Source organism: Lampetra fluviatilis, chromosome 10, assembly GCF_964198595.1.
Source record: "Lampetra fluviatilis chromosome 10, kcLamFluv1.1, whole genome shotgun sequence".
NCBI classification, from domain to species: domain Eukaryota; kingdom Metazoa; phylum Chordata; class Hyperoartia; order Petromyzontiformes; family Petromyzontidae; genus Lampetra; species Lampetra fluviatilis.
The window spans coordinates 13876135-13901298 of NC_136284.1; the positions used below are offsets into that span (position 1 = coordinate 13876135).

General features: G+C 49.1%; 1 protein-coding gene across 3 annotated transcripts in view; it reads right to left on the reverse strand.

The window, feature by feature from the left end:
* The window catches only part of LOC144934600 (semaphorin-5A-like), a 159066-nt gene that overhangs the window by 132492 nt on the left and 1410 nt on the right, over positions 1–25164 (reverse strand). The gene's annotated exons all lie outside the window — the stretch shown is intronic.

Below are 25164 nucleotides of genomic sequence, written 5' to 3' on the forward strand. Positions count from 1 at the left end.
TTGACAGATGTGCTATAGCGCTTGGGTGCATCTTTGTTGAATATACATGACGAACCCATTCTCTGTTAATTATCCTGTGCACACATGTGTACCTCTTGCGGTGTCTCGTGGAACAGCTTCAGAAAGTGCATTATTGTTATTGTTGTTACGTGACCAACCGAGCAAAACTCAAACCCGAGAACCTTCCTTGCTCAGACAAGCATGGGGCACCACATTCACCTCCGTTGGCAGCCCCGAACCAGCGGTGGAAATTCCATGTTATCATGGCAGGGGCTGGTTTCTCTCTATATAGGACAACCTCATGTGAATTTCCACAATCGGTTTTTATTGAACCCTGGACGGACGACGATCTGAGTTGATGCTGACCAGGAACTGACCTTGTAACCTTTTGACTGGAGCGCGCTAACGACAAAGCAACAGACCCCCAACGATACACTGCCAGCGGTGCTGCCGCGGTGTAATGGTTAGCACATTGGGCTCGCAATCTCAACGCGTCGCAGTGGAAACAACGGGCAGGTTTCCTAATTCGTAATTTCGTAATTCCACCCAGGAGTATACACGGGTTCACCGCAGTTATCTTCTTGGTTCTTTCGGTAAAGTCACGTAGAAGGGAAGTAATAAGATAATAAAAATAAGACATAATAAAATAATTCTCACGACGTTTCGGCCACAACGCAAGCAGCCGTCCTCAGGTGGAGAACAGGTCCGTCAAGTAGACAGACTCTGTCTACTCTCACGTCGTGAGAATTATCTTATTATGTTTTATTTTTATTATTTTATTACTTCCCTTCTACGTGACTTTACCGAAAGAACCAAGAAGATGAATCCCTGCAGTCACGAAAGCTTTAAATCGAAATCCACCGCAGTTAGTCGATAGGTGCGGTAAAGTGTGGGTCCTCCCACCTCTTTCGTGGAAGAGTAGGCCAACATGCCCATGCGAGGGGCTCTCATGAGCCGCCTCTGGGTCGAGGCCCTTGCCACAGCAGTGGAGCGAGCGAGCAATTGCAGGGCTACACCTTGTACGTGACGTGGATGTACAATTGATTCTCCCATTGCAACGAAAAAACTAGAATGACTCTCAAGACTCATATTTCAAGAGCATCATGCTGGGGACGTTTGACCAATGTCTTCATCGTAGCGTAGAGTGCTCTTGCTCATGGGGAGGAAGTGCCAAGAGAAAACCCGTGCATGCAAGGTTACTCCACTCACATACCCACACTGAGCAGCCTACTTGCTGTACTGCCTCATTCATGCCAATTTGTAGCTCTGCATGTGTGTGTGTATTTGGACGTGAGCCTCCCCTAGGTTGACTCAGCCTCAAATGAGTACCCAGTGCGACGTGTAAACATCGCCACTGGGGAGACAAAGGCAGCCGGGCGTGGTGCTGGCCACCCACCCCTTCGTGTGCCGTGCCGGCCTTCATAGGTGCTCGCTAACGGCACTTGCCCCAACAGTCTGTTGAGGCTATACGGAGGGGGGGGGGGTCTTTATCTTTGTCTTTGTTTGGACATGTAATGTTGTCAGCACATCCACAAACTATAGCATGCAACATCTTCCTTGATGGAGGCTCGGTTTGAATGTCCGTCCCATTCTTTGAAGCCGCCTCGAGCTCTTTACTCATTCGATACACATTACAGAAGGGCTCAAGCTGAATAGAACTCAAATTAATCAAATAAGTCGCCCTGGTCTTTTTTCTGTTTGTCAATACTAGCGGAGGCGAACACAGAGGGCTCGGCAGGAAATTCAGAATTGAGGAGCCTGAAGGGACATATAAATGTAATTTATTACATATTAATGCATTTCTTTATAACTGTCACAGTCCAAACAACACTGTGCACTTTCAATCGTGCTTTGCATGTAACATAGGGACAGGACTATTACTCATATACATACATATATATCAAGTCTTCATATATTACTGCCACGGTGCAATGGTTAGCACACTGGCCGTGCAATCCAGAAGTTGCAGGTTTGATATCCAAGCAAGTTCAATATCCAGTCGTGCAGGTTTCTTAAATCTCCTCGCCTCTCTCCACCCAGCAGAATAAATAAAAACCCTGCGGTCAATCAATTGACGGGTTGCATGTGTTGAGGTAAAGCGTGGCTACCTCCCACATCTTCCAAAACCTCTGGCCAGCGTGGAAGAGTAGGCCAAAATCCTCTCTCGAGCTTCCAATTGTGAAGGCTGTTTTGCTATAGCAGTACTGTGAGCAAGTAAATCGCAGGGCTGCACCTTTACCTTTACTCAACTTATTTACACACAAACCCCGACTGCGTGGTGTTGTAGCCAGAGTGCCCGACTCATCAATCGCCAGCTCGTCCGTTCTAATCCTGAACGGTGGACTTACCCATTCCTTCATGCCATCAGGAGCAATAATATAACTACGAAACGAAATACAATTTAGATTGATTTACAGCGACTAAATGTTACCGCATCGCAATCTCCTGTGCACATATTTAGTTTAGGGGCACTACGGTGGTGAATGTTAACTACCTTGCCTGGTATACAGGAGGTCGTCGGTTCGATCCCGACCCCGACGTCTGTATATTTGGAGTTTGCGGTGTCTCTCTCTCCCTGCGGCCGCGTGGATTTGCCTCCGGGTCCTCCGGTTTTCCCCTCCACATTCATAAACGTGCATTTAGAGTATCTGGCTGCTATAAATGTCCACGTGACGATAATCCCACTTCGGTGAGCTCTCATTCGTGGCCAGGTCGCTTCTTGATAAGAGCTACATAGCTCAGTGGGCCTTACCTGGTTAGAATTAAAATAGAAGTTCAGTTTAGTTTGAAGAGACAGTCATCAGCCGGGGTAACAAGGACGATCCTGAAGCGGGACTTGAACTAAGGCAGGGAGCCGACTGCGTGGACAGCTGGGTGGAAGTGGGTTGCAGGCAAAGAGGGGGGGGGGTCAGCACAAGAGAAGGAGCGGCCCCTTTGGTTGAATGTCGACAGTGGTCGTCCGATGGGGAGGATGGCCTTGCCATGTTTTTGTGGAATTCCCACTGCTGACTCGGGGCTGCCAAAAAGAGATGACTCCCACCACCCACCCCCACGCTATGTTGAGACAAATCGAAATCTTTGACCCGACGCTCTCTCGCGTGGGTTGATTTCTCGTGGGTGAGCCGCTGTGACACAGCCACACCAGAAGGGCCTCTTGTGTACGCTGCCACGGCGCTCCGCGAAGCTACTTTGACGGCCCTGGGAGGCGTTACTTTTGGCTTTGTAACAAACAAACGAAACAATAAATAAGAAGAATAGGTTTTACACTTTTTGGCTATAAAATAGTAGTGTTCAGATGTTAAAACGCCAAACTGAAACCTTTTGCAAGGAATCATATCAGCATTAACCACATATACTTGTGGTGAACATGCTTACAAGAAACATGCTCTGATAGTATAGTATGTTTAACACGTAGGCTTTATGAAGTATAATTCTAGATTTGAAGCTTTCGTGACTATATTTTACGAAGTATAGTTCATGGTGCATTGTCTTTGAAACTGATTGGTCCACACTGAGACAACAAAAAAAACGATGCCCCCCACCCCAAAGTTCACCCCACCGCGATCGACTGATCGTGGAAAGAAATCCATAATTGCTGCCGGCTTGACCGAGACATTGTGGGATGGAGAGGCGTGGCTGTGTTTTAGAAGATTTCACAGAGACGCTTCGCCCAATGCATGCGGTCAGCCCACCCACTCCCCCTCCCGTCTGCGAACCACGGAACGCGAACTGCGTGCAGGCGCGGACGGGTATGGATCACGTCTGTGAACTAATAATAGATCGACGTTTACACAACGCCGCGAAATTCCGGGGTCGCTCATATATCATTCAAGGAATGCGTGGAATCCGAGATAGTCAGTGCGCGCGCGTGGCATTGAGAGTCGCGGGGGGTGCGTCTTTTAATCCGGCAGGGTCGTCTTCGTGCGTGACCACGTCTGGAGGACGCAGCGTCACCGGCCACAAGCGTGCCGTGCATGCTACTTTCCGGAGCGCCTTATAATCCGCAGGATACGATACGATTTTGATGTTATTTGCAGCTCCTTGTCAATGTCGATGGAAATAAAAACCACCCAATTGCCCGTTTGATAGTTTGACATTCGTATGCGCATGAATGTAACGCCAATGAGCCACCATATGTCTAGTTTGTTGTCCTTACCCCGCACCTCTGATTAGCGCTGTTGTCAACAGTGCCAAGGTAGTTGAACATACATACATGGACATCGGTAACATTATTTACCTATAAATTCCACATCCCTTTGGCCAAGACCAAGTCTTTTTCTATCACATTCACTGTTGACTTCCCGCTCGGCGCTGCAGTCCCACCATGTGGGACTAATTTTACCAACCCCGGAGGGATGATGATTGGCTGAGTTAACCCCTTGGCCGGGGCTTCACTCTCGCGGAGGAAGAAGCGGGGAGACTGCGGAACAGAATCCGATATCACCAACGCACACGGAGCGTTGAGAGCCCGTCGCAACTTTCATATCGCAGCTCGTTACATGTGATTACGTTTCCTCTCTGCTGTGCAGCTGAATGCACACAACCTTCTCGTAGATTCCGAACACCTCCACTTGCGTAAGTTTCACACTTTTGGAGCGTGGTGTAGATGCCCTGAACTTGCTGTATTTTAATGAGGGCCCCTAACCGAGTGTGACGGACTGCAGATTTGGCAGAGCTGCATTAGCGCTGTCATTCTGCCATTTATATATATACAGCTTACTGTGTATAAAAGTTTTTTTCAGCGCAAATTCAATTTCTGCTGATCAAAGACATGAGACGCAATCTTAAAAGTTTGTGCCGTGTAAAGTGCTTGCCACATTTAGTGGCTTGAACATTTTAAAACTGGCTTGACATGCTAACAAATCGGTTGTTGTTGTTGTTATTATTATTCACCGAGCGTGGGTACTGGCTGGCTCATATGCTGCCAAAGTGGTATAATGGTGAGCACACTGCACTTGCAATCCAAAAGTCACCGGTTCGATTCCATCCACCCCGGCACGGGAGTTTCAAACAATGTGAAACTTTATTAAATCCCTCCCCCATCTCTCTCCACCCAGCAGTGTCAATGGGTAACACCGCGGTTAGTGGATCGGTCAGGTGTAGGTACTCCCAACATTTTTCAAAGCGGCGTCTCGCCAGCGAAGAAGAGTCTGCCAACATCCCTCCTCTAGTGAAGCGTTCGAGAGCTCCCTTCTGCCAGAAGTTGCGTAAGCAGCCGTTTGCGAGGCTGCATCTTGAACCTTTTTTTCCCCGTAACTCAGAGGTTTCATCATGGCGGTGTCAGCGCACTGACCCAGTTTTGCTGAGATCTTGAGTTCAATATTTGTATTATTGTTATTTTGATAAACCTTCATTGTCAAGTGTACAGAGACGATGGTCTCGTCCAATCTATAATGACAAAACAAATCTTTAAATGTGGCTTATTAAATTGGGTCTATCCCAGCTGGAAGGGCTGGAAAGTATAAATATAGTATATGACTGACATGTGGATGACCCAAACTTTATAGAGTTTGAAGGATAAGTCGTTCTGTGTTGTCAGCTCCCAAAGCTGTTCCGAGACATGACAGTGTGCTTCTCTGCCGCATTAAGTATGTTACTTGCCCTTTGGAGATGGATTATAATCCCGTAATGTGTCGTTAAGTCCAAAATATGCCTGCAAAATTGTATGATGAGTACACGCATTCATAAATACTGTACATACCCAAAAGCAGCATTCAAAATCCACCTATCAAACGAGCAGTGAATAGGGTTGATCTTATCTTCATTGGCAAACCCTGAATCAGCAATAGAAATTCCACATTACTCTGGTGGGAATAGACTCTGTATACGATGACAAGTTTTGCAGTTTCGCAAAGCTTTACTTAAATGTTATCACCCTAGGGGAGGGGGTGATGGGAAGGGAGTCAATTCTGCACCGGGATTTGAATTCAACACGCTCAGGACTGTGAGGATTGGGGGCTCTAACCACGCAGTGCCACTCGGCAGACACAATGACAGACCGATTAAAAAACAACTTCCACTGGCCCTCGTTCCATAGCGAAAGCTCCTTTTTCCCTTCATTTGATTTTTCCCTCCAAAACCGATTGTGAGTGCTGATGCCATTCGCTACGGGCCCACCATTCAAAAATAAAATCTGCACCACACTGGCATTCAATGCAGGAGTGTGACCTGCATACCAATGATCTGCCAAGCCACTGGCAAGTGTGTCATCCCTTGTTTTGCCTATTTATTTATTTAGTTCCCATAAATCCATGAGTCACAAAACCCTGAATTTTTTAAATAAGTCAAAATTAACGAGTCTTCTCAAACGAGTGTGCGGGAGGGCCTTCAGCTCCATTGTCTGGCCCCGAGCCAGCGGTGGAGATTCCACGTTCCCATGGCGGGGGACACGATATATCTATTATATATATCTATTATAAATATCTACTATATATCTCTACAGGATGGCCGCTACTAGCTTTGTGAAGTCGGGAGCTGAACCTGACAGTGAAAAATAACATCTCAATGTCCCTAAATAAGAAGGTTTTTGATCAGTGTGCACTACCTGCTTTGAAGTGGCTCCGAAACGCGGTCGTCGACATCAATTTGGAACAAAACACCCAAGTACACACAAACTCACGGAAAGATGCGCCCGTGAAATAATGCGGAGAGACAGAAAGAGAAAGCGCGTGGATCAGAGAACACATTTGCCAGGTTATTGACATCATTCAAGCTGTTGAGCAGCGTTAGTGGGCTTGGGCAAGACATGGCGCGGAAATGGACGATGGCCGGTGGTTACGATTAGTCACGCAGTGGGCAGCCAAAGTGATGGAACGCGCCCCAAAAACACGTCCCCACAGAGAGATGGAGCGATGAAATCAACTTCTGTGCAGAGATGGCGACGACTTTGGGAGGCCCTTCATCCAGCAGTGGATCGATCGTGGCTAATTATGATGATGGTGCTGCTCATGACTGCCGACTTTCCACGAAGCCTTCAACGTTTCTTTGACCCGAGATTGATGATTGGCCGCATTGACTGCTGACAGGGATTACAACTCACACACCGCCTTCTGATTTGTGAGCCAAGCACTCTAACCACAGTGGATGCTAAACTGATTAAAAGTTGACAAATTCCGCACGCCAAAAAAAAAAGTCCGTGGACAGCGATGAGAGGGAAGTGAATGCACATTGGAGTTATTCCTGAGAGCAGCAATTGACGTTGACATCTTGATTGGGCGAAACGCCATTTCCACACTAATATACGACTCGTATCAAGTGAGCTCCTGCCCTGATTTGCAGTTCACTTCGGCTGTCACATTACAAAGTACTCTAATTTGTCAAGGCCAAGTCAAACATCCTCGTAAATCGTCGGTGCGTGCCTGTAACGCTAGCCAGGCTGCGCGGGCCCACTTTTCAGGTGGTCTCACTCACCGCGGTCGTTCGTAGGAGTCAGCCCCAAGCAGTGCCGCATTGGAGAAATTAATCACATTACGTAATGACGCAGTGGAGATGCCTGTTGAAGGATAGGGGTGACCAAGGCGGATTCGAGTGCAATATTTCTACGCGCACGCAGTGGTACTGCGTGTAATGTTATGCTGCCGTGGCGGGATGGTTAGCGCACTCGACTCACAACTCAGAATTTGCCGGTCCGATTCAATCTCGTGGCACGCAACAGTTTCAACAACGGGCAATTGTTAAATCCCCCGCGTCTCTCCACCCAGCGCTATGAGTGGGTTCAGCGCAGTTAGCCGATCGGCTTACAGCGGCTGGGCTGGTGGTGGGCCAAATTGAGGGTCCCCACTACTTCCAAGACGTCTGGCCAGTGAGGAAGAGTAGGCCAAAATGCCCTCTGGAGGGAGCTCTCTGTGAGTCTCGTCTGGGGGAGGCCCTTTCTGCCAGCATTGAGAATGAGGCCAGCTGCCCGCTGCGATTTACAGCCCTCAACTCACAGTGCGAAAGTTACAAGTACAAATTTCAGTCCGAGGTCGACTTGAACCATTATCCCCCCCCCCCCCGAGGGAAATTAAATGAGTTGCTTCGTTTCGCGTCATCAGTTGTGGTCTCCTTAGGAGGAGACTGGAGTTAAGAGCCATCGGCATCGCGTGTTTAATCAGCAAGACGATTTCGACTTTGAACATGTATGACTATCCATATGCCGCGTGTTACTTGCTCCCACCGAAGCTGGCGGGAAGGCCTTCACGAGAGGGAGCTCCAGAGAGCCCCTCGAGACGGTATTTGGCCTACTCTTCCACGCTGACCAGAAGTCTTGGAAGAGGTTATGAGTACCCGCGCAGGCGGGGGAGATTTAAGAACACTTGCCATCTTGTTTCAATTTACACCCCAGGAGATGGAATCGAGCCGGAAAACCTCTGGATTGCACGTCCGGTGTGCTGCCCATTCCACCACGGCCGCGTGTTCCGAGTGTAGGTGGTTAGTACTTTCTCTTTTTTTCAATCGGCGATTGGTTTCCGGCCTATGGGTGGCTCTTATGCTGTTTGTGTTTTGTGGGGTGGAGCGGTTGTGCAGCGGTTAGCCCGCTATGCCACGGACGCGGCCACCCAAGTTCGATCCCCGCTCGCTGCCAACATCAGTGACGATTATCTTAACCGGTCCTGGACCTCCCGTAGGTCGACTCAGCCTGAAATGAGTACCTGGTGCGATGTGTAAAAACATCACCACTGAGGAGACAAAGGCGGCCGGGCGTGGTGTTGGTCACCCACCCCCTCGCGTGCCGTGCCGGCCTCCATAGGTGCTACTCGCTAAACAGCCCTTGCCCCAACAGTAGGGGGGATCTTTGTCTTTGTGTTTTGTGCAAATCAGTGCCCTGCGTGACTGTTACACGGTAGGTCAGTGTCGACACCGTGCTACCAGCATGTGGGCAGTGCCTCCTCGCATGTGCGAACCATGAGCGTGACGCTCAGAGATACCAGACAGCAGTCAGCAGGTGTGCCCAGCGGGTCTTGGCGAGTTAGCTACACATGACTTATTCTGCACTCTGCAGTGACATCAAAGCATGGAGAGCAACAGGAAGGAAGAGAGGAGGAGGGGGAGGAGGAGGAATACAATATGTAGACTGACACGAACAAGGGAGACAAGCAGCAAGCCAGGCTGGCAGACAACCCGAGTGAGTCGATAGCTTGATGGACAAATAAAATGGGCTGAGAGATGGAGAGATAGGGAGGCAGATAGACAACATTCACAGAACACATGCATTGGCAAAGTGTACATTGTATGTAAGCCCAGGTGAAAATGAGCTCAACCAAGGCGGCCTTAACACTTTAATAATGTAAAAACATTAAAACTGTTTATTGTTCATGGTATAACATGGTTACGCTACATAAATCCGTAATAATGGCAATATATTTCAGCCCGTCTTTAAATCCACTGCTGGATATCGGCCTCGCGTGTCAGTTGTGGGGATTGTCTGGCCATAACTTCAATGTGGGTTGGGCGAGAGGGGGGCATTGTTTGTGATTTATGGCGGAGTCACCACAGAAGGCCGGGACTGGCTCTGATGTCACTCGCCACTGATGCGAGCCGTGACCAGGAATCAATCAGAGCGCAAGTGCACACACTACCACAAGGACAAAGATCCCACGTGTAGCCTCAGCAGACTTTTGGGGCAAGTGCTGTTAGCGAGCGCCTATGAAGGCCGCCACTGTGCACGAGAGGGTGGGTGGCCAGCACCACGCCAAGCCGCCTTTGTCTCCCCGGTGTCGAAGTGTACACACCGCACCAAGTACTCATTTGAGGCTGAGTCGACCTAGGGGAAGCCCAGGACCGGTTCAGATTATCGTCACTGTTGGTGTTGGCCGCGAGCGGGAATCGAACTCGGGACGACAGGTTCGTACCGCAGCGCACGAACCGCTACACCACCGCTCCCCAAACGCATAACATAAACACACGTACATGTTTACATACATACGACATATATAAACACGCTTATGCAACACATACACACGCAATACATGCGTAAACACACACACGCACGCATGCATGCCTACATACCTACAATTCCGCGTAGGATTCCAACCGCGTATTTTGACCATCACATCCATTATTCCAGCACCCCCCCCCCATTTCTCGCATCACGGTGAGAAAGCAACAATAAAAACAAGCCACCTCTTCGCAAACTCAGGCAGCTCAGGGAATGCAGTGCGCGGACACGAGCCCAGACACAAACAGCGGCCAACTTGAGCACAAAGGGAGGGCTGCCTCCTTAACGCCCTCCCAGTTAAGGATTCTAAGAGCGCGCGTACGTGCGCGTGTTGCGGTAGTGGTCGCGTTTAGCGCGCTCCGCTACGAACCTGGCGACCCGAGTTCGATTCCCGCTCACGGTCAACACCAGCAGTGACGATTTTCCGACTCGGTCCTGGACCCCTCCCCCTAGGTCGACTCAGCCTCAAATGAGTACCCGGTGCGGTGTGTAAACATCGCCACTAGGGAGATAAATGCGGCCGGGCGTGGTGTTGGCCACCCACCCCCTCGTGTGCCACACAGGTGCTCGCTAACAGCACTCGCCCCTGCAGTCTGTTAAGGCTACACGGGGAGGTCTTTGTCTCTGTGTGTGCGCCTGCCTGGCTGTCCGTGTTGTGGACGCCCGCGTTGTTTGGGAGCTGTGCCAACAACGCGCAGGTCGCGTGCTGGCGTTCCGGCGGTGTCTCTGCGGCGCTTTGTGGTTTGTGGCTTTTGGTACAGAGACAGAGAGGAGGAGGAGGAGAGGTTCGGGCTTGTAATTATACAACCGCATGCTGCATTTAGATACTATTCACTCCAAACCTAATATATTGTGGTGTTTCAGCGTGGGCTGTGCCGTGCGTAAAACTGTCTCGCAGGGAGACTCGACAATTAGCCATGAATCCCCGACCATCTTAGCAACGTGGGTTTGGTTTCATGAGCCTTCCAGAATCGATACAATATCCTTTGTGTGTGCGTGTGCCCCATGTGAGCTTTGCGATGTTTGGACTTAACTCACGAAATTGTAGGGACTTGAGTCTGGATATCAGAAGTGTTGGCTTTAATAACGACCCCCTAGTAATTCTAAAGGTGCCTCACTATGAATCTATAAGCATTGGACGTGCATACTAAATCCCAGTAATTTTGGAGATTACAGTTCGGCTCTGTGAGCCTTTAAAAATAAGCGACGAGGTCTCATAAACTGGAAGGCAGTCTGTAGTATTCTGCTGTGCATTGTCAATTGTCCATTTCCCGCAGTTAATCAGTGGCTGCGCCTACCCTGAGCCCATGGTCATAACAGAATCAAGCACGTGTGCTTCAAGGATGTGTTGCTAAGCAACGGGACCCTATTGGGTCACTTGATGCATACATTACCAATAATATAATATCACAGTTGCCGAACGTAGGCCTAATGGTTCCAAAAAGCCAAACAGATAGCAACAAACAGCGCCATTGGTGTCATAGATAGGCGCCCATACATGCCTCGAATTGAGCAAGGTCGTAAGCACTTTGGTAAAGAGATCCGAGGGGAGGGAATTCCAAAGTCGAACAGTGCAAGGAAAGAAGCAGAAAGAGGAAGTGGTGTGACCTGCAGTGTGGTGAGTGGGCGGGTGAGCGAGTGGGTGAGTGAGTCGTTGTGACCTGCAGTGTGGTGAGTGGGCGGGTGAGCGAGTGGGTCAGTGGGTGTGTGAGTGAGTGGGTGAGTGAGTGAGTAGGTGAGTGAGTGGGTGTGTGAGTGGGTGGGTGAGTGAGTCGGTGGGTGAGTCGGTGGGTGAGTGGGTGGGTGAGTGGGTGTGTGAGTGAGTGAGTGGGTGGGTGAGTGGGAGGATGAGTGAGTCAGTGGGTCGGTGAGTGGGTGGGTGAGTGGGTGGGTGGGTGAGTGAGTTGCTGTGCCCTGCAGTGTGGTGAGTGGGTGGGTGAGTGAGTGGGTGTGTGAGTGGGTGTGTGAGTGAGTGGGTGTGTGAGTGGGCCGGTGGGTGAGTGAGTGGGTGAGTGAGTGAGTGAGTTGCTGTTACCTGCAGTGTGATAGTGGCGGTGGTGGTGTTTGAACACTAAGTGCAGGATGATACTAAACAGTCAGTGGCTGGTGGAGGGATCAATGAGTGAAGTTCATGGGAACAATGAACACGGTCATAGGGATCTAAGAGTGATGATATCAGTGGCTACTGTGTATGTCTCTTTGTTTATTTATACTATTCGGTAGATGGTTTGTTTTACGACCGAGATGTTTCCGAGATTTAAAGAAACCGATCGCAAACAAGAACTTTACAAAATATTGTGTTGAGCTCGGGGGAGTGAACAAAACGCAAACCGCATTCCACCGCTCAGCACGCGTTCACATGGTTGATCAATGTGAAACAAAATTGGGGCAAAAGAGGCAATACATAGTGAATTACTTGAGGAAATGGGCGGGAAGAAAAGGAAAGGTCTGCGTGGAGGTTTGCTTCACATTTCTGGAGCAGAAAGGATGTAATTGTAAACCGTGGCTATTAACAGGCTCACCTGTTGAGGGAGAGTTTTACCTTCAGAAATGCTTGCAGTTGATGAAGCTGTTTGCGGGGAAAATGGTTCGATTGATTTACTCGTAAGTGTGGTGGCAATTAAAAAAGAAAAAGTCTTGGGAACGGATATGAAACGAATGTTTAAAAAAAACGTGAATTTGAATCTTTACTCGTTTAATGGAAACCCCACCATCAGTAAAAAAAAAATACACTGCTATGTATGTTCCACACGTAAATAGGTTATGTATAAGTGTAATAATAAGTCAGTATGACGTCTTTTCTAAATTAATATGATGCTCATATAGTTAATCCACTGCTGCATGAAGGCCTCCCCAAGTAGTCCACCGCCTCTTGTGTTTCTGCAAAGTAATAAGATAAAGACAAAGATCCCCGTGTAGCCTCAACAGACTTTTGGGGAAAGTGCTTTTAGCGACTGCCTACGAAGGCCGGCACGGCGCACGAGGGGGTGGGTGGCCAGCACCACGCCCTTCGTCTCCCTCGTGGCAATATTGACATACTGCACCAGATACTCATTTGAGGCTAAGTCGACCTAGGAGAGATCCAGGACCGGTTCAGATCATCGTTACTGATGTTGGCCGTGAGCGGGAATCGAACTTAGGTCACCGGGTTTTTAGCGCAGCATGCTAACCACCACACTACCTTCCCCCACAACGTAATGACCGACTCAAGCACTTGAACACGAGCTGATTTCACCGCTCCATGTCATCGGGTCGACATTCGGTACGTGCTACGACGACAAATTAGAGGCGGAAATTCCACATTACCATGACAGGCGGCCAGTAGAGTGGCAAAAGTACCACTGTAGACTCTTAGGTTTTTTCGGTAAAGTCACGTAGGTAAAAATAAATAATAAAAATAAATAATAAGAAAATATAATTTTTTATAGAAATAAAATAATTATTAATAGGAATAAAATAATTATTTTATTTATATAATTTTTCTATTGTTTTTATTATTTATTATTTTTATTTACTTTTACCTACGTGCCTTTACCGAAAAAAATCTAAGAGTATGAATCCTTTCAGTCACGAAAGCTTCAAATCTAGAATTACCACTGTAGACTCAATGGCAATGGGCAGAGTTGACCTGTCACCGGGACCTGACCTCCTCATTCCCCTCTGGCTGTGAGTCGAGCCGTCTTGCCCGCACTACGAACCCTGCCAGATATCAATGAGAGTGGAAGGGCAACATGCCCAGTGTGTCTCAAAATGCAACGATACCAAAGTCACGTGCATCCTGATTAATTGAATGCGTAAGGAGTGTATATTGTATCGTGAGCCGTGCACGCTTATTCCACTTGGCAAAAAAAAAAAATTCACACGTAAGACTGTTGCCATCGAGTATTCGAATTGCATGGCTGGGAGAGATGTTCCAACAAGAAATGACATTACACCCCGATAAATAATCATTCATTACAGATGCGTGCGTTGCATATTGCACAAAGATCCACTTATAGCCTCAATAGACTGTTGGGGCAAGTGCTGTTGGCGAGCAGCACCTATGAAGGCCGGCACGCACACGAAGGGGTGGGTGGCCAGCACCACGCCCGGCCGCCTTTGTCTCTCCAGTGGCGATGTTTACATGTCGCACCGGATACTCATTTGAGGTTGAGTCGACCTAGGGGAGGCCCAGAACCGGTTCAGACAACCGTGACTGGTGCACATGACACAAAACACACGTACATCCACGCACATGCATACGTACAAAAACCAAGCTCCTCCATGTAATGTTATAAATTATATTTGACTGTACTATTACTGAGCAGTTATCAAGGATAGCATGGCATGTAACGTAGTGCTTGAGTCAGCCACCGTGCCTGCCCACCTTTGTCTCCCTATGGCTCACATTTATACTGTGCCAGGTACTAATTTGAGCCGGAGTCGACCTAGAGGAGTCCCAGCACAAGTCAACGTACCAATTGACCCTGCGGTTAGGGATGGTGATGTATCTCATGTCGGTGACTGGGACCATATTAAAAAGTGCCGTGACCATGTTGACACACACACGCACCCATCGTAGCGGGCTTATTCTCGTACTTGTATGTATGTATGTTGAACTTCTTTCGCGCCGTACGTAACCAACCATGCTACTACACAGAGTGGATTGCACATCAATATAAATAGCTCGCTGCTTATAGATATCGAATTCCTCTGGAATGAACTTGTGAAAACTGCCGTGGGGCAATACTCGGCCGCGGCTAGTGACGACGACAAACAAAAGAAACAAAACAGCGACGACAATTCCACCACCAACAATAACAACAACAACAATTGTGTTGTTGTTGTTATTGTTGTACAAGTCAAACTTAAACAAAAGAAAGTGACAACGTCGTTGATGCTTTCATTCCAAAAACAAAGAGACGGACCCACAGCCAAACTGCGCAATGTCCAATGTCGGTGGCGATGCGCGCGCTGCACTAACACACAAAGCAGACGCCTTTTGGAGACACGGAGAGAGAGAGGACGAGCGGGCGAACGCCGGAGAAGAGGTTCAGCCCGTTCGTATGTAACGTTTCGTATGTCACGTGTTCCAGCAGGAGGTGCAGGCCGTTCGTATGCAACGTGTCGTATGCAACGTGTTGTTTGTCACGTGTTCCAGCAGGAGGTGCAGGCCGTTCGTATGCAACGTGTCGTATGCAACGTGTCGTATGTCACGTGTTCCAGCAGGAGGTGCAGGCCGTTCGTATGCAACGTGTCGTATGCAACGTGTTGTTTGTACCGTGTCGTATGTCACGTGTTCCAGCAGGAGGTGCAGCCTGGTTGTATGTAATGTGTTGTATGCAACGTGTCGTATGCAACGTGTCGTATGTCACGTGTTCCAGCAGGCACCGGGGTGGCTTCACGAACAGCGTGAGGATGGATCTTCCAAGGAATCCCGGTGCAATATATAAAAAAAACCCACGTGTTAATGACTGCGACGCTTCTCGCAAGAGGTGGGGGGAGGGGGGCGAGGTGCACTGTGAGTCGAGCTGGTGGGGGGGGGAAGCCCCCACTCATTATCGCATGCACCCCCCTCTGCACGGTGAAGAGAAAAATGGATTGTGGTCTGGAGGTGGGTTATTGGGTAAGCCGTGAGGCTGGGGAGTGGAGCGGAGGGGGTTGGGGTGGTGCGGGCACACTGGGCTCAGTGTCGGAGCTAATTAAATGCAAAGTGTTATTCGGCGAACTATAAACCATTAATGCCCGGGGTTGCTGCGCTGTGTGGCATTGCGTCATTGGGCACCCGAAGAATACACAATGCAGGACCTCACGTGCAATGGTAATGCCCTTCAGAAAACCGCAGGTGAGGCCTTGAAGGCTCATCGCGTCTTGCGCAAAAATGGAAAAATAGGTCCCTGTGGCCGTGTCAAAAATGTGCCCACCGACTCAACTTAGCACGGGGCAGTATTTATTTCCATTGGCAATTTCCAGCCAGCATTGGCGACGTTACATCCCTACAGAAGGGGCCTTGTTTGTTCGTGGGATATTCACTGTTGACTTCCTTATCAGGTGACACTAATTTTTTTTTATCTCCGAATGATGACGATGGGCTAAGTTACCCACAACCAATATTTGAACTTGGAACTTCTTGATTGTAAGACGGTTGAACCACAGTGTCACCCTGGTGAGTTCCAGTGATATGAGTCATGTGTGCATTCAGTGTTTATTTGTTGTTTGGAATGTAGTTGTGGGTAGTTTTCTAACGTTACTTTTGCTGTTGCATCAGACCACCAATGCCCCACTCTCAACCCATGATGATCCCACGTGGATCTTTCACGTCAACAATAGACAATGTACCATTGTATTTGTGCCGAACTACGCGCTTGCTACTCAACAACAGAATGCTCGACTACACAGCGTCTACTTACACAGCAAAGAATTGCAGAGCCAAGTTTCCGAGAAATTTTCATTTGCTTTGTGCAGATTTGCATCGTTCGTTTTATTAAGAAACAAAAAACATCTTCTGCAGGTTTAGCCAAATTCACAGTCGCTAGAAGTCAATTCAAGCGTCACACTGCTACGGACCCACAAAAGCGATCTGGCTGTTGTGGCTGCTGATTAGCTTCCGAATCAAGCGTGCCTGGATAACGCATCAAACCCCCAATTTCGTGACAGTTTATTTTAGCATTGAACTGTGGCTGGTCCGAGGCCAACGAACTGACACAGTGCACGCGAGAATGCCTTCCAGACCGAGGCGATAATGTTCATTTATCGCTTGTTCACACCGAGGCTTTATGCCAGGGTCTCTTGGCGAAGCTGCCTCAGTACGCTGGCAAGCTACATCAGCTCACTGAATCCCACCATAGCGTGTGCACAGAATGCCCTTTCAGTGCTCGAACTCAGCACAGAGATAGCACTGAACGTAGCTGATTTTGTGCCTCGGAAAATGATCGTACAGTGTTTATAAAGGCAGATAGGATCTGTTAGTACGGACAGGGCTTGGTCACTTTTGCCACTTGAATGTTGTGCAGTGTGCCTGTTGAAGGAGCATATGGCATATGTTGAATAAAAACACATTTAAAACAACGGCTGGCATACAGATGATATGTGCGTGTGCTAAATGGTCGTTATAACAAGTAGCCAACGCATTGTTTTGTTTATTCATTAACAGTCTAAAATCAGAGTGGCTCCCTGCTCAAACCAGCAATGCGGGCAGTGCTCATCTCCATTGGCAGCCAGCGTTGACTATACCACATTCCTATGGCAAGCGCCAGTATTGTTTGTTTTACCCATAAGACATCCACTGTTCACGTGCCATGAAGTGGCGCTCATTTTATTGACAGCAGGGTGATGGGAGAGAGGAAGGGGTGATTAATGAACCCCTTATCGTGATTTAAATTCGCAATATCCCAACTGCGAGTTGAGCACTGTTGCTACACGGCGTCTCCAAGCGCTCGGTGTTTAATGGAAAAAAACTAATTTAAAGCCCAGTCTGCACAACAGATGTTATGACGCTCCAGCATGTGTGTGCTAAATTGACGGTAAACAGCTGGAGCAGGTAGACCGAGGGGTCTTTTATTCTCTGCATTAAGAATTCAGCGAGCAAAATTCAATGCCTTAGCCATGCGGCGACTAATGGCAAACTTTGTGATGGGGCAAGCAGACAATGGCGGGGAGTCGTGTGTTACAAGTTACACAATCGGGCATTGCTACTGCCAATCCACGTCACCTCGGTCATGATGGGTGTTTGACCATACTTCACCATGCTGGTCAGTGTGAGTTGGGGAGCGTCCTGGGACTCGTTCAAATATCACACGCCACTGATGCTAGCCGTGACCAGGAATCAACACAAGTTGCCAAGTCCATCGCTAAGCATGTGAACCCCTGCATCACAGGTCACCACAAGCAATGCATTCGTGCAGTCAGATCACCAAGGGCACGTACCGGTATTCCGGTATTATTAGGAGCCGTCCATAAATGACGTCACGCGATTTTGAACGATTTTTGACCCCCCCCCCCCCCTAGTCACACGGCGTCACAAAAAGTCAGACCCCCCCTAAAATATGACGTCACAAAGCTCTGCCCCCCCCCCCCCCCCCCAAAAAAAAAAAACATGCTTCAAATCGCTTTAAACTATTGTCATTGTAGTGCGTGTTTAATGTGGCGCTGCACTTTGATGTTGTAGGAGAAAACATTTTTTTTAAAAAGTCTATTTAATTAAGTAGAACGTGTTGTCTATATTTATTTAAAGTTGCGCATTTTGATGTGACGTCACATTTCTCAACCCTCCCCATCGTCACACATCGTCACAAATGTCTGACCCCCCCAGGTGAATGACGTCATTTATGGACGGCCCCTTATCCCAGTATGTAATCATATTAGTTACTTAACATGAACCCGTTGATTACGTTTCATGATTGCTGTTATTTAAAAAATGTGGACATCGTTGGTAATCCAGTTAAGAAAAAAATTGTTATTAGAATAAAACGATCACGGTGGCATCAGCTAATGTACACGTATCGTGGCACAAGGCTGTCTGTCATTGCCAAGGTTAAATAACCTCATAAATGCTCATTTGAATAAAATAATCATAGGAATAATTGACATTCGTAAGGCGCATTTCATCCGTATATCCCAATGAAGTCATCAGTCGAGTTAGTTTGAAAGGCCAACTTCGGGATTCCGGTTTGCCACTTCCAAAACCTACAGCAGTCAATATGCAGAAGACATGGATTGCCTTCCAAAGTGACCCTTGTAATACTGAATGTAGGCTACTTCTACCCTTTAAAGAGTCAACGCACAACGCGAGGATGCATGAAGGAGCTAGGCGTGATCCCGTGCATCTCAACTCCGAACACACCATTCATGAATAAGACATCGGCAATCACACCACACCCGACAATTATCTCGGCAGACTTGGGAGTCTGTGCAATCAACCAGCATGCCATCAGCGAAACGCCTCGATCTCACAACGCAGCACTTTTTTACGGTCAAATATTAGTAATGTTATCAGTAATGCTCTGATTGCAGCCAAAAAGTTGAATTGGCACCTTGCTCACACGGGCGTGGGGGCTGGGCGGGTGGTCATTCCCACCGGTAGCCCTAATCCAGCAGTGGATATTCCAACAGCTTACGATGCCACCGGTCCCTCGGCAAGCAAACCCATCCCTACTTCCACAATATGCGTTACTCGCCCCCATCAATGCGAGAGGATGCATGTCGGGCGACCTCAGCACGGCGTTCTCTGCTACTTTTCAGAGGGTGGGGCCCACTTTCGCCGACAAGACATCATCAGTGTGTGAGGGCCGCCACAACATTGGGAGGTTTGACAGTAGCACGATGATGATGGGGGGGGGGGTGTTTTCACCATTTGTGTCTTGTCGGGGTACGTCACGGGACCGCAACTAAAGGCCACCAGGGGTCCCACTAAAGGCCACCAGGGGCCATACTAAAGGCCACCAGGGGCCGCACTAAAGGCCACCAGGGGCCACACTAAAGGCCACCAGAGGCTCCACTAGAGGCCACCAGGAGCCGCACTAAAGGCCACCAGGGGCCCCACTAAAGGCCACCAGGGACCGCACTAAAGGCCACCAGGGGCCCCACTAAAGGCCACCAGGGGCCCCACTAAAGGCCACCAGGGGCCGCACTAAAGGCCACCAGGTGCCACACTAAAGGCCACCAGGGGGCCTCACTAAAGACCACCAGGGGCCTCACTAAAGGCCACCAGGGGCCACACTGAAGGCCACCAGGGGGCCGCAATAAAGGCCCCCAAGGGCCACACTAAAGGTCACCAGGGGGCTGCAATAAAGGCCACCAGGGGCCACACTAAAGGCCACCAGGGGGCCGCAATAAAAGCCACCAGGGGCCACACTAAAGGTCACGAGGGGCCACACTAAAGTCCACCAGGGGCCTCACTAAAGACCACCAGGGGCCTCACTAAAGACCACCAGGGGCCATACTAAAGGCCACCAGGGGCCGCCAGTAGCCCGTGGGCCTCGCTATGAAGAGCGCCGCGCTCGAAGCGCAGTGGCCACCTGGCTCGCCATCGGGTCGGATGTAAAAGCAAGGCGTGAACAGGCGACACAATAAATTATTAATAGTTTTTGTACGCACACACACGCACTCTCACGCTGCGGTCTGGCCGCGCTCATGAGATGTATATCTCTCCGTGAAGTATAACCCCGGGTCAACAGGGGTCACGGGGTTTGGTTCGCTCTCACGGCACTCAGACAAATATAGCGGCCGTCTCGTGATTCCCCTCCCCCCGTCTCTACCACTACCCCCCGTCTCTCGTTTGCACCTTGCTGTGAGTACAATCAGCGCAGACGCACACGCGTACACATAGACAAAGATGCCCCGTATAGCCTTCACAGATTGTTGGGGAAAGTGGTGTTAGCGAGAACCTATGAAGGCCGGTACGGCCAGCACCACGCCCGGCCGCCTTTGTCTCCTTAGTGGCGATGTTTACCCATCGCACTCGGGACTCATTTGAGGCTGAGTCGACTTAGGGGATGCCCAGAACCGATTCAGATAATCGTCACTGGTGTTGGCAGTGAGAGGGAATCGAGGTTCGTAGCGCAGCGCGCTAACACCGCTACACTACCGCTCTACCAAAAGACAAAGATCCCCCGTGTAGCCTGACCAGACTCTTGAGGCAAGTGCTGCTAGCAAGCACCTATGAAGGCCGGCACGGCACACCAGGGGGTGGGTGGCCAGCACCACACACGCACAAATCCACACACACACACACAAAGACACACACAGAGGAGACTGACACCCCCCCCCCCCCCTGTATAGACTGTTGGGTGAGTTCTATTCACGAGTAACTCTTTAGGCCATCGTGTCAAAAGGTGGGGATATATGGATATGGCCAGTGCTGACGCGTGTCTTTTGGTGACGAATTTGACAACATTTCGACGGGTACGATTCATTTGAGGCCTAGTTAACCTAGGGGAAAGCCCAGGTCAGATTCATCCTCATCCTTTCCGCCGAGGAAGACACGACGCAACACATGCCTGTGAGCCATCGGCAGTGACCAGCCAAATCGCTTGTGTGAATCATTGAACAAACGCCGCTCTGTTGGGACCAATTGAGGGGGCTTTAGGCGCTCGGCATTTCGGTGAAGACCTCACAGGGAATGGCCTGACGGCAAAAGAGATTGGTGCCAGAGAGACGTGGCCACTGCACGAGCATATTGGCACAAGACAGAGGAAAGTGGAAACAAATGACGAAACGTGGAGTGGACACCTACGATGATGATGACGATGATTGAAATGAAGGAGTTGATACAAGTTGCGCTTGACGTCCTTGAATGTCGCTCAATAATAATAATAACAATAGCAATAAAACGTGACCGCCAGTCGTCTTGTCGATGTGCAGGAACCCACGTGCGCGCCCACGTGGGACCCCTCGCATCATCGCCGCGCACCTACCCCCGTGACATTCTGCGCCAGCAGACGCGGCGTTGATTTCCCTACGCAAATTCACAAACGCCGCCATGCCGCCGAGATGAACGGAACCAGAACTTTTTTTGTTTTTAAATCGTGGCTCACGACGTGAATGTTCGTCATAGACTGGTTGCGTGTTGGGGAGCGAGCGGTGGTGTAGTGGTTAGCGCTCTGCCATATGAAACCGGCGATCCGAGTTCAAATTCCCGCTCACGGCCAATAGGAGTGGCGAATATTTGAACCGGTTCTACATCTCCACTAAGTCGTCTCAGCCTTAAATGAGTACAGCACCTGGTGCGGTGTGTAAACATCAACAGTGGGAAGACAAAGGTGGCCGGGTGTGGTGTTGGCCACCCATCCCCCCGTGTGCCGTTCCGGCCTTCATATGCACTCGTGAACAGCACTTGCCCCAACAATCTGTCACAGACGATATTTATTCCTGCCTCAGCAGTCTGCCTGTTGTATTTATTCACCTGATGACGATTGCTTGTGTTGCGATCGAAACGTCGTGATCTGTATTATTTAATTATTTTTATATCTACCTGACTTTACCGAAAGACCCAAAGAGTATGAATCCCTGCAATCACGAAAGCTTTAAGTCAAGATTGTATCTGTTACAGGCTATACGGGGGAAGAGGGGGGGGGTCTTTTTTGGCATGAGAGAACACCACGGCAAGCCAGTTTGCTGGCTTGCTGCAATGATGATTGTTACGCGGTTTCACAACTCAAGGAGCTAACTATCAGAAAGAAGAGACGGTGAGTTGCAATGCCATTGGTGGCATTGGCTGCAGCGTGCTGACCACAGCGTGGAGGATAGATGGCTTCGCTCAAAAAACGCCGCTCTTCCCGCAGAGCGTGAGATAACGGCTGAGTGAGGGTCAGAGTGCTCAAGCCAGCACTGCTGACATCCTAGGCTCGAATCCTCGTCTGGTCAACGTGGAAGAGGAGACCAAATACATTCTCGAGTTCCCTCCTGTGAAGGGTTCTTCTGCTGGCAGTGGTGTCGAGCAAGACATTGCAGAGATGCACCTTTACCTCGACTGCGTTACAGGATGTGTGTACATTTTATACCCTACAATTGGGCCAAGATGAAGAAAGGTTTTTTTGCCCTTCCCCCGTGTTTCCGATGAGCACGGTTGGCTGCATACGGTGCGAAAGAAGTTCAACAAACACACGTACGAAGGGAGATTACAAATTGTGACTGCGTTGGAGAAATCTTGAAAACCTGGTTTCATTTGACGTGGGAGCTCAGGGGTCAAAATGATCATCTCAGTCGCACGGGCCGAATGTTTCACGTGGGGCATTCGTTCATCCCTCTTAGCCACCCAGCAACTTCTAATTTAGAAGTTCTTAATGCAGTTATGAGCCTATATTTAGCCTCAAAGTTTTGAAGCCTTATGGCATCGAAACTAAACGCCACGCATGTGCCCGTCAGCAGCGTGCACATTCATTCATGAAGCACCGTCAGTCTATTTCCTCGTTAATAATTTAATCAGCCGTTCCTTAAGTCAGCCAATTACTCATGCAGTCATGCATCCAAAGTACAACATTATATTATCTCGGTAAATGTTGAATCGTCGTGTAGGAGACATCATTTATGCAGCCAATGTGCTTGTTCGCCTGGGCTCACAGCAATTTGGTAGTGCACAGAAGAATCCCGAATCCTCGTTCACGCGCGCGTGAGTTAAAATCCCAGCCCAGGTCCATTCAGCCGATCGTCTGTGTGTGTGGAGGGTGCAGTGAGCATCACGTGGTGGGAATGCGAAAGTGATCATCCCACTGGGGTTAATAAAACGGTGCCATAGGTAGACTTGTCCCTAAAATAGGAATGGTTCACCACTGGCTCAGGTTCAACAACTTAGATGGACACCACCCAAAGGCTATTTGAGTATGGTAAAGACAAAGATCCCCCGTATAGCCTTAAGAGACTGTTGGAGTACCTATGAAGGCCGGCACGGCACACGAGGGGGTGGATGGCCAGCACCACGACCAAACGCCTTTGTCTCCCTAGTACTGTTGTTTACGCAGCGCACCAGGTACTCATTTGAGGCCGAGTCGACCTAGGGGAGGCCCAGAACCTGTTCAGATAATCGTCACCGGTGTTGGCCGCCGTGAGCGGGATTCTAACTTGGGTCGCCGAACTCGTAACGCAGCGCCGCTAGCCGTATGGTAAGGAGATGATGACATCCTCAGGAGCAGACTCATGATCGTGTACTGTGTCGCTCCGTTTTTGCCATTCCAAAAACAGCACGTGCGTTTCAGATTTTAATTGCGCACGTTCATCGATGAGCTATTATTCCGTGACGAGCCGCCAGCGCAGGACGCTCAAGAGGAGAACCCAGCCCCGGCCCCAGGAGACCCAACACGAGCCGCCAACTGCTCTGACCGAAAACCCCAAGCCGACGGTTGCCTCGGTGCGTCTAAAGCCTGTTTGTGTCTTTAAATCTGTATTGCCACGAGCAGACTTCCCGCTGAGATGCTGCTGCCTAATGACGGGCATAGACCAGTCACGAGCAGGCTGAATGTGCTTACAAACACATAGAGCCATGCAGAGTTGTTGACATGGATGCTCTCCAATGTTGAAGTTTTTCAGTCCAAATGCTGTTGCGGGCATTCAAGTGGATTTTAAAAGGAGCTTCCCAGCATGAGCGGATTTTTGAAAGATTACGTGAAATGTATCGCGAATGACTGAGTGAATATATCCTGCCAGGGGGTGGGGGTGTTGTAGTTATAGGGCATTTGCCGCACTGTCAGAAACGGGGCACGATTCAAATCTTAGTGGAGCTCAAATTAGCCCACTGTTGTTTTCCATTCGTCATTTTAGAGACCAGGGTCACTCTTGCAAATGAGACTATCGTGCTCTCGTAAGGTCTCCCCTGGTTAAACAAGTGGACGTGACTTGGTCTCTTCAGGGTCAATACATCTAATACCACTTCACAGTCCCTTGCGCTTGTACTGCATTGGTGTGCGGCGCGTTTTCGGGTCGTGCCGCGTGTCGTTTGGCACGATGTCCGATGTTTCGACGTGGTGAAGCTGCCAGCACGTGGGGTAAAACGTCGGACACCAAGCCGAATAACAAGTGGTACGCATCCCGAGAACACATCGGAGATCTAAAATTATTACCGATATATTGTGTGAGTGAAGTCAGCAGTGGTCACCCGATGCATACGAATGTCTCATTTATACCACTGGCTGAGGATCACCGAACGCATATAATAATACCCACTGCCTATAGCTAGCTTGAGCAAATTCACTTTGATACGAATACTGCATAACTTGCAGTAATAAACGCACGTGTATACAGCACACTCTCTGTGATGTGTTTGCACACAATGTGCTTTTAGTCAGACGCGGAGAGTTTAAGAGATTTTGGATGAGATCACTCTCGTGCCCTACATTGCAAAATAGTTCATTGTACTTCATGGGTGTTCACCCGGTGATACCAACGATAGTTGAATAGACAACATCACAACTGTAATTGCAACATAAAAGCAATGCTATTCCACCAGCCAAACTGAAACTTACGATGCAGTTTGTTACGCCTGGGCTAAATTAGATACAATTACAGCACTGCGTGTGGAGTGTCGGGTTTTTTTCCATATAAAAAGCAATTACCGTGTAATGTAAGCACCCTTTGATTCAATGTACACCGCATCGCCACGAGAAAATTCACGTCATAATAACGCTGTGTTTTCCGTACACGGTATAGAAATTAGAACCGACGTATACTTCACGAATCAACATTGAAACAGAGCACTGACGTTATATAAACACTGAATACAACGATAATAGAAAGGAGGGGGGGGGGTTTGGGTTAGATCAGGTCAATATAAATGTGTC